Genomic DNA, 10,278 nt, shown 5'->3' with positions numbered 1-10,278 from the left:
ATATTCCTGAGATGACAGGAATAAGTTGCAAGCTTCCTCATTGCAAACTAATATCGGTTATTTCCCATCTGTAGGGGAGAAACCTGAGAGGGACGTTAAGTAACTTTTAGGGCCTCGCATTAAAGATGTGGGACTACCGAGGTCAATACACAGGTCCATGAGACACCAATGGCCATAAACTTTCCATAGAGCACCTTTATTATTTAAAAACAGGTTTAGAGAATTTGGCAATCTCTGCTACTGGCAAGCAAAAAGATCTTAGGAATGGCAACCTAGTTTCAACTTGCGGTAATATGGTGGGCCTATGTGATTTCTTTGCGTTTTTATGAAATACTACAGTTGCTAAAGGGGAAACAATACAATGTAATGAGCAAAGTGCTCATTCAAGAGTACATAATCAGTATTAGTAAATCCTCTTCACTTAGACTTTGGGCCATAAAGAAATCACTTCTACTGCTGAAAGTGATCCTTGCTCACCAGAAGTGCAGCCGGTAGTGATTAGACAGGCACAGTAGAGTTGAAGTAGAATTTTAGCACTAAAAGAGTAGAAGAGCCTTTTAGCATTGGGCCACTTCCTTTATCTTGTATAAGGACACTGAGGCCTATGAGGTTTAGTTGGTATGTACCTCCTCTCAAAAACACTACGTGGTTGAGCATATACTTTATATATATATATGAAATAGGAATTCAGTTTGGGAGACAATATGAATATGGTGGGGTAGGGGGCAATCTATCCATTCTCACAGAGTTGGTTATCAGAATTAAGTGAGATAATAAATACTATGTATGCACTACTGAAAAAGTGGTTTCCAAGCTCAACAGTTTTGGTTTTTTTTTTCCTAAGAGGTAAAATTCAAGTAACAAAATGGGCCATTAACCATTTTAAAGCAGACAATGCCATGGCATTTGGTACACTCACAAAGTTGTGCAACCATCACCTATAACTGGTTCCAAGACATTTCCCTCACCCTTAAAGGAAACTCCTTACCCATCAATAGTCACTTCCCACTCCTCCTCCCCAGTCTCCTGACAACCACTAATCTGCTTTCTGTCTCTGGATTTATCAATTCTGGTTGTTTCATATAAAGGAAACCTATACATGACATTTTCAGTCTGGCTTCTTCACTAAGCATAATGTTTTTGAGGTTCCTCCATGTTGCAGCCTATATCAGTACTTCATTCCTTTATATGGCTGAATATTCCATTGTATATATATACTACTACATTTATCCAGTTATCCAATAATAGACATTTGAGTTGTTTCTACCTTCTGACTATTATGAATAGTGCTTCTAGGAACATTCGTGAACAAGTATCTGAGTACCTATTTTCAATTCTGGGTACTTACCTAGGAGTAAAATTATTGGGTCATATGGTAATTCTTATGTTTAAAATTTTGAGGAGCCACCAAATGCTTCCACAACAACTGCACCATTTTACATTCCCATCAGCAATTTGCAAGGGTTCCAATTTCTCCACATCCTTACCAACGTTTATCTTTCTTTTCTTCTTCTTCTTGTTTGATTCTAGCCATTTTTTTTTTTTTTTTTTTTTTGCGGTACGCGGGCCTCTCACTGCTGTGGCCTCTCCCGTTGCGGAGCATTGGCTCTGGACGTGCAGGCTCAGCAGCCATGGCTCATGGGCCCAGGTGCTCCGCGGCATGTGGGATCTTCCCGGACCGGGGCACAAACCCGTGTCCCCTGCATCGGCAGGCGAACTCTCAACCACTGCGCCACCAGGGAAGCCCTCTGGCCATCTTAGTAGGTGTGAAGTGGTATCTCTAGCTCATTGTGGGGTTTTTTTCCTTTGTTTTGTTTTGTTTTGTTTTTCTTTTGGCAACGTTGCTCGGCTTGTGGGATCTTAGTTCCCCCATCCAGGGATTGAGCCTGGGCCCATGGCCCTGAAAGCGCGGAGTCCTAACCACTGGCCTGCCAGGGACTTCCCTCATTGCGGTTTTTTGGTTTTGGTTTTTTTATTAATTAATTAATTATTTTTGGCTGTGTTGGGTCTTCGTTGCTGCACGTGGGCTTTCTCTAGTTGTGGCGAGCGGGGGCTACTCTTAGTTGCAATGCGCGTGCTTCTCATTGTGGTGGCTTCTCTTGTTGCAGAGCATGGGCTCTAGGCGCGCGGGCTTCAGTAGTTGTAGCTTGTGGACTCAGTAGTTGTGGCTCACAGGCCCTAGAGTGCAGGCTCAGTAGTTGTGGCTCATGGGCTTAGTTGCTCTGCGGCATGTGGGATCTTCCCGGACCAGGGCTCAAACCTGTGTCCCCTGCATTGGCAGGTGGATTCTTAACCACTGCGTCACCAGGGAAGTCCCTGTCTTCTTGTTAAGTTGTAGGATTTCTTTATACGTTCTGGATACTAAACACTTATCAGAGATATGATTTGCAAATATTGTTTTCCATTCTGTGGGCTGTCTTTTCACTCTCTTCATAGTGCCCTTTGAGGCAAAAATAAGTTTTGTTTTTGGTTCAGTCCTAATTTATCTTTTTTCTCTGTTGCTTGTACTTTGGATGTCATATGTAAGAAATCATTGCCAAATCCAAAGCTGTGAAGATTTACCCCTACGTTTTCTTCTAAGAGTTTTATGGTTTTAGCCCTTATATTTAGGTCTATGGTCTATTTTGAGTTAATTTTTGTATATGGTGTGAAGTAAGGGTTGAACGTCATTCTATTCCATGTGATTATCCAGTTGTCTCAGCACCATTTGTCAAAGAGACGAGTCTTTCCCCATTGAATGGTCTTGGCACCTTTGTCAAAAGTCAGTTGCCCATAGCTACATGGGTTTATTTCTGTACTCCCAATTCTATTCTTTTGCTCTATATATCTATCCTTATGCCAATACCACACAGATTTATAGTAAGATTTGGAATCGGGAAGTGTGAATGTTGCAATTTTCTTCCTCTTTTTCAAGACTGTTTTGGTTATTCTGGGTCCCTTGAATTTCCATATTAATTTTAGGGTTATCTTATTTTCTACAAAGAAGTCAGCTGATATTCTAGTAGGAATTATGTTGAATCTATAGATCATTTTGGAGAGTACTGCCATTTTAAAAATATCAAGGTTTCCAATTCATGAGCATGGATATCTTTCCACTATTTCTTTTTTTAAAATTAATTAATTTGGTCGCACCAGGTCTTAGTTGCGGCAGGCGGGCTCCTTAGTTGTGGCATGCAAACTCTTAGTTGCAGCATGCATGTGGGATTTGTTCCTCGACCAGGGATTGAACCTGGGCCCCCTGCATTGGGAGCATGGAATCTTAGCCACTGCACCACAACCAGGGAAGTCCCTTCACTATTTAATCATTCTTTAACTTGTTTAAGCAGTGTTGTAGTTTTCAGTGCATAACGTCTGCACTTACTTTGTCAAATGTATCTGTAAGTATTCTTTTGATGCAATTGTAAATGGAATTTTCTTTCTGTAAATTTTACCCAGGGCCACAGCAGTGAAAGCACCAAGTCCTAACCACTGAACCACCAGGGAACTCCCTGGAATTGTTTTCTTAATTTCATTTTTGGATTGTTCATTGCTAGTGTATAGAAATACAACTGATTTTTGTGTGGTCTTGTATCCTGCAACTTTGCTGAATTTGCTTAATAGCCCTGAAAGGGCTTTTTGGTCCATTCTTTTGTAGTTCCCATGTATAAGATCATGTCATCTGTGAATACTGTTTTACTTCTTCCTTTCCTATATGGACGCCTTTACATCTTTTTCTTGCCTGATCGCTCTGGCTAGAACTCACGCTACAGTGTTGGCATCCTTGTAACTTTTTTTGGTTGTGCCACATGGCTTGTGGGATCTTAGTTCCCCAACGAGGGATCGAACCGGGCCCTCAGCAGTGAAAGTGCCAAGCCCTAACCACTGGACCGCCAGGAATTCCCAACATTTTTTTAAAAAGTTACTTATATCCTTAGTAATCATTCTCCTAACTGAATTCCTTTAAGTTTATGTGGAAGACCATTTGTCTACGTTCTTATAGATACTCTAATTCCAGCCAATCCATTTAAGCTGGATTCTTTAAATAAAGAACATAAAGTACATAACATCTTTTGGGAGTCTAACTTTATGAGTAACAGGTCAACATATTGAGTATTGAGTGCCTGCAGGGCGTAGGCATTGTGGATGCATGTATCAAGTCTTTGCTCAGTAACCTGCCTGCCCACAGATACCCACTCAGGACAGATCTTCAACTTCTCCCATGGGAAATGCCTGGGGATTTTAGCTTCTTAGATGCCTACAAAGATTTGGGAGCATTTCTCTAAATAGGAGTGAAGATAGAGAGCTCACAAGTGTATCATAAATTTCCCTTATTTGCTGCCATGAAATTATTTTTGAAAGAATTCCTCTCTAGAGGTAACCCCCAAGGGCCAATGACTAACTTCAGGGTAACAGAATGTGTGAATTGTTTACTACAATAGTCCCCATAAGGAAAACGATAGCCTCCTTAGAGAGACATAAGTTCCTAATTCCTCCCGATTGGAAGATAATTTAAATGACAATACTGTTTGTCTCAAAAGAACTAAGACCACAATATTCCCCAGTATTTGAAGTATACTTTGTCTAGTTTAACAATGCAAAACCAGAGGAACAAAGGGGATATTTTGGGAGAAGGAAGAATTTGCTTGCCACACGATTCATCAACCCCACTAAGGCTGAAATATGTCTTCCCTAGGGAAAGGGGATATTTGGTCCCAGGATGTATGTTATTAGTTATCTATTGTCACATAACAATGTACTCCAGAATTTAGTGTCTTAAAATTAAAGCACACTTATTATTTCACAATTTCTGGGAGTCAGGTGTGGCTTAGCTGGAATTACAAGGCTGCAATCAAAGTGGTGGCCAAGGCTGTGGTCTCATCTGAAGGCTTGATTATGGAAGGATCTACTTTCAATGTTATTGTGTTTGCTGGCAGAACTAAGTTCCTTGCAGCTGTTGGATAGAGGGCTTTAGTCCCTTGCTGGCATTAACCAGAAGCTACGTTCAGCTCCTTGGGCCTCTCCTAAATGGCAGCTTGCTTCATCAAAATGTGCAAGCTGAGAAGGCAAAAGAGAGTCCAGCTGGATGAAAGTCAGTCTTTTGTAACCTAATCATGAAAGTGACATCCCATCACTTTTTTTTTTTTTTTTTTTTTTTTTTTTTTTGTGGTATGCGGGCCTCCCTCTGTTGTGGCCTCTCCCGTTGCGGAGCACAGGCTCCGGACGCGCAGGCTCAGCGGCCATGGCTCACGGGCCCAGCCGCTCCGCGGCATGCGGGATCCTCCCAGACCGGGGCGCGAACCCGGTTCCCCTGCATCGGCAGGCGGACGCGCAACCACTGCGCCACCAGGGAAGCCCATCCCATCGCTTTTGCCATAATCTTTTTTTTTTTTGCCATAATCTCTTTGTTATCAACAAGTGACTAGGTCCAGACCACACTCAAAGGGAGGAGATTACAGAAGGGTAAGCAATGGTGGCCATTTTTGAAAGCTGGCTACCAGACAATACTAGTATAAATCTAGATACAGATGCTCTTCTTATAAACGTATTAGATTCCAAGAACCTGCTTCTTCAGCCCATTTGTCTTGAAGATGAAAGGAGTAAAAGAGATGTAAGCTTTCAGTCCTGACTTGTACTTACACCAATGAGAGCAGGTTATTCCCACATGAAGTCCTTGCTGAAATAAATTCTATCAGGCATCCTTCATCAAAATAGGCTGGTTTCAACTATAGTGAAGATCTGTCAAGGCAAGAAACCTTTTCTGTTCAGTAAATGCTGAAGAGAATTTTTTTAGCAGCTGGAGCAACCTCACCTGACCCATTGTCATTCATTTTGATGCCATGATGATTCCATAAGGGCTTGAATCCCTGGGACCATTAGTGGCTCATGACCGAAATTTTATCAGGAACACTTTCCACAATGCTTAGCCTCTAAGCTTTCAAATTTCCAGCCTTCTGTGTGAGTCTTAAAAGTAGAAGGTATCTTGCAATGCTGCTCATTTCCTGGCCATACAGTCAGAAGTTTGTCCATGTCAACTTCATCATTAGCCTTTTCTGTTCAGTTCTCTTCACTTAGGCACAGTTTTCCTTGTTTATATGATTCATTCTTTTTTATCCCTAAAAAATTTAAAATATAATACAAATATGCATAAAACATATAGTCGAGTGAATGCACAGTCAAATGCACTGTCAAGAAGCAGAATACTTTCCAGTCATGTAAGATGAAAAAGACCAGCTGTACAACACTGTGCTTATAGTTTAAGAGGGTAGATCTCACATTGTGTTTTTTACCACACACACACACACACACACACACACACACACACACACACACACGAATCAGCAGGGCCATGCCAGGTCTTCAATTTGGAAAATAAATTTTAAAAAGAAATAGAACACCACTATACCTCAGAAACTGGCCACCCACACCATTCTCCTTATCCCTTCCTGATCACTCTCTCAAGTAACCAGTGGTAATTACCTGCTTGTTTTTCTTTATAGTCCCCACACCTCCACTGGCTCTTGCCCAGAACACATCCAAATAAAAGAAACAAGCAGAAGCAGCAGTCCTCCTAACTCCACAGAGGACTTCATGATGATCCTCGGCTCAGACCTCCTCAGGCAACAGGAAACTGTATAGTTTTATTTCCCTAAAAACCTGAGTCTATTTTTGTTTTAGAAATCAACATAGAAATGGAATCATCATGTATGCCTTGCTTCTTTGGTTTTCCCATTATGTATGTAAGTTTCATCTGTGTTGTTGTGTGTGGCTGTGATTTGTTCATTTTCATTATACTACAATCTATTCATTCTACCAGGTGGACATTTGAGTTGTTTTCAGGGTGGGATCTTAGGAAGAGCGCTATGCTGAACTTTCTTAAGTGTGTCATTGAGAGTTTCCGTGGACTGGAATTAGTGGGCCGCAGAGTGTGCAGAGCTTCAACTTCACCAGACAAGGCCAACCTGTATTCTAAAATGATTGAACCAACTGAGCAGTATACAAGAGCTCCTACTATCATTCCTTCTTTGACTTCCTGACTCCTTCCTCTTGAGTACTTTTATCCCATGTGCAACATTTGCATTTTCTTTCCACTTTGAAACTTTTTTAAAAAAACCACTGCCTTTTTAAAATTGCAATTGTATGGCTCTTCACACTAGGTCTTCCAGCACTCTCATTATTTTAAGTGTGATAGTGAATGATACTTGTAAAACACTTTGAAACTAAGCAAAAACACAGCAAAGTAAATGTTAACAAAGTAGAAGAAACCAAAATGACCCTTACAGCCATCTTGTACCTATTTGTGGCTGACAGAATTGTAGTGCTTTATTCTGAAGCTTATTTTTGTTCTTAGCTAGCTTATGAGTTAAATACTGGCAAATATAATGGTCAATATGTGTCATACATTTGTCAAAACCCATAGGATGTACAACACGAAAAGTGAACCCTAATGCAAACTATGGACTTTAGTTAATAATAATGTATCACTATTAGCCCATCATTTCTAACCAATGTACCACACTCTGCAAGATGGGGGAAGTGAGTGGGTGTAAGGGAACTCTGTACTTTCTACTCAATGTTAATGTAAATCTAAAACTGCTCCCCCAAAACTATTAATTAAAAAAAGTTGTAAGCAGAATAACTTCTGCATAATGGTAAAGAAATTTCTATTTCTCTACACTTGAGGTTCTAGAGCAGGGATCAGCAAACTACTACCTATGGGACAAATCTGGCTTGCTCTCTGTTTTTGCACAGCCTTCCAGCTAAGAATGGTTTTTATAGTTTTCAAAGGTTGAAAAAAAACCCCAAAAGAACAATATTTTGTGACTTCTGAAATTTACATGAAATTCTAATTTTAGTATCCATGAAGTTTCATTGGAACACAGCCACACCCATTAATTTACACATTAATTATGGCTGCTTTTGTACTACAATGACAGAGCGACAAAGATTGGCAATGTTATAGAGATTGTATGGCCCACAAAACCTAAATATTGACTACCTGGCTCTTTACAGACAAAATCTGTTGGGAGTTCCCTGGTGGTCCAGTTGTTGGAACTCTGCCCTTCCATGGAGGGGGGCGCGGGTTCTATCCCTGGTTGGGGAGCTAGGATCCCTTAAGCTGAGTGGCAAGGCCAAAAAAACAAACAAACAAAAAATGTCGATTTCTGGGTTAGAGAAGGCAGTCTTCATGGAGTCAGGAGATATGAGTTCTAAACTGTGTAAATGTGTGATCTTGGGTTACTCACTGTCTCTAGAACCTAACTATAAATTCCAGAATTTATGGTAACTTCATGGGCAAGTTCTCACTGGAAAGTGGGCATGGATTCAGGCCATAGCAAATCAAACACCTCCAGCTTTTCCAAAGCTGATCACTCTCTATAAATTTACCCTTGCTTTCAAGAAAACGCTATATAATTTTTTTAACCTGTAAAAATACTGGCAAGTATGAAAAGAAAATGAGAAACGCAGAAGAATGCTCACTGCAATACTGGTTATTATGACAGAAAAACTGGAAATGAATTAAATGTACATAATAGGAGAGTGGTAAAATAAATTATGATAATATCCATACCAGATAACAATACTGTATATTCTCTCCAAGTTATCTCCCAATTAGGCAGATCTCCAAGTAGTCATGTGGAGTGACTTCCAAATGCAGTAAATGAAAAAAGCATATTACAAATAAACAAGTACAGAATGATGTCTTTTGTTTTATAACACAACTATTTCTATATGTAGATATACTGCTGCATAGACTAAAAAGTCTAGACCAGTGCTGTCCGACAGAAATACATTGTAAGCCATATCTGTAATTTCATATTTTCTAGTAGCCATGTTAAAAATGTAAAAAGAAACGGTAAAATTAAATTTAATAATATATTTAACTCAATGTATAAAAAATTATTTCAACATGTAATCAATATAAAAAGTTAATAGCGAGATAGTTTACATGTTTTTCGTACTATATCTTTGAAGTACAATGTGTATTTCACACACTTAAAGCACATCTCAACTTGGGCCAGCTACATTTCAAGCATTCAATAGCCACATGTGGCTATCATATCAGACAGCACAGGTCTAAACACATCAAAGTGATAACAGTGATTACTCTGGTGGGGGAGGGGAAGAATGAAGGGGGACACTTTTTCTGCTATATTCTTTTGTATTGTTCAATTTAAATTATTTCATGTAGTACTTCATTAAAAATAAATAATATATATTTAAAACAAGTCAGAAATATATTATGTACTTCATGTTTCATTCTTTGTTTTTTTTTTTTTTGGCCATGCCACGTGGCACGTGGGATCGTAGTTCCTCCATCAGGGATTGAACCCATGCCTTCGGCAGTGAAAGCTTAGAGTCCTAACCACTGGACTGCCAGGGAATTCCTTGGATAAACATTTTCTGAGTTTGAGCTGTCTGTGAGGAGTTAGGATATGCATTATGGAAGATAAAAAGAATGAGACATTGTTGTCCTACAAGATTTTTGGAGAAAGCTTTTGGAACTGCCTTTACAGCTTGCAAATTCTCTTCAGGTTGGATCTGACTTCTAGCCATAGCCAAAAGCCCTCTGGTTGGGTCCAGTAAATCAACTAGGTATTATGGCGTTGTCTAAAATGAAGTGTGACAAAAGATTTTATTATGTGACTTGCAAACTGGCAGCTCCAAATGCTTCCCAAAACATTTATTTTCAGCAACAACAATAAATTAAGTAGATAATGCAACAAGACGACTGTGGGTAAGCTCAGCTTTATATGGATACCTTCTTGGGACTTCCCTGGTGGTGCAGCAGTTAAGAATCCGCCTGCCAATTCAGGCGACATGGGTTCAATCCCTGGTCCGGGAAGATCCCACATGCCAAGAAGCAACTAAGCCCGTGCAGCACACCTACTGAGCCTGCGCTCTAGAGCCCAGGAGCCACAACCACTGAGCCCGCGTGCCACAACTACTGAAGCCCACGTGCCTAGAGCCCATGCTCCGCAACAAGCCACCGCAATGAGAAGCCCCTGCACCACAATGAAGAGCAGCCCCTGCTCGCAGCAACTAGAGAAAGGCCACGCGCAGCAACGAGGACCCAACGCGGCCATAAATAAATAAATTAATTAATTAATTAAAGGGTAAAAGTAAGTCTTTAGTTTGCCCAGGACCTATCAGTAATTTATGATTGCCCTTCGTGAAGAGCGAGCAAACCATGATAGAGACAAAACTATTTGACTGCTATCCTAGTATATCAATATGTTCTGAAAGAAGGGACCATCAGGAATTTTTTTAATTACCTAGATTTTTAGAAGAACTGAGCTT

Source organism: Physeter macrocephalus, chromosome 2 (assembly GCF_002837175.3).
Source record: "Physeter macrocephalus isolate SW-GA chromosome 2, ASM283717v5, whole genome shotgun sequence".
Classification (NCBI taxonomy): domain Eukaryota; kingdom Metazoa; phylum Chordata; class Mammalia; order Artiodactyla; family Physeteridae; genus Physeter; species Physeter macrocephalus.
Note: the sequence above shows the minus strand (reverse complement) of the source record.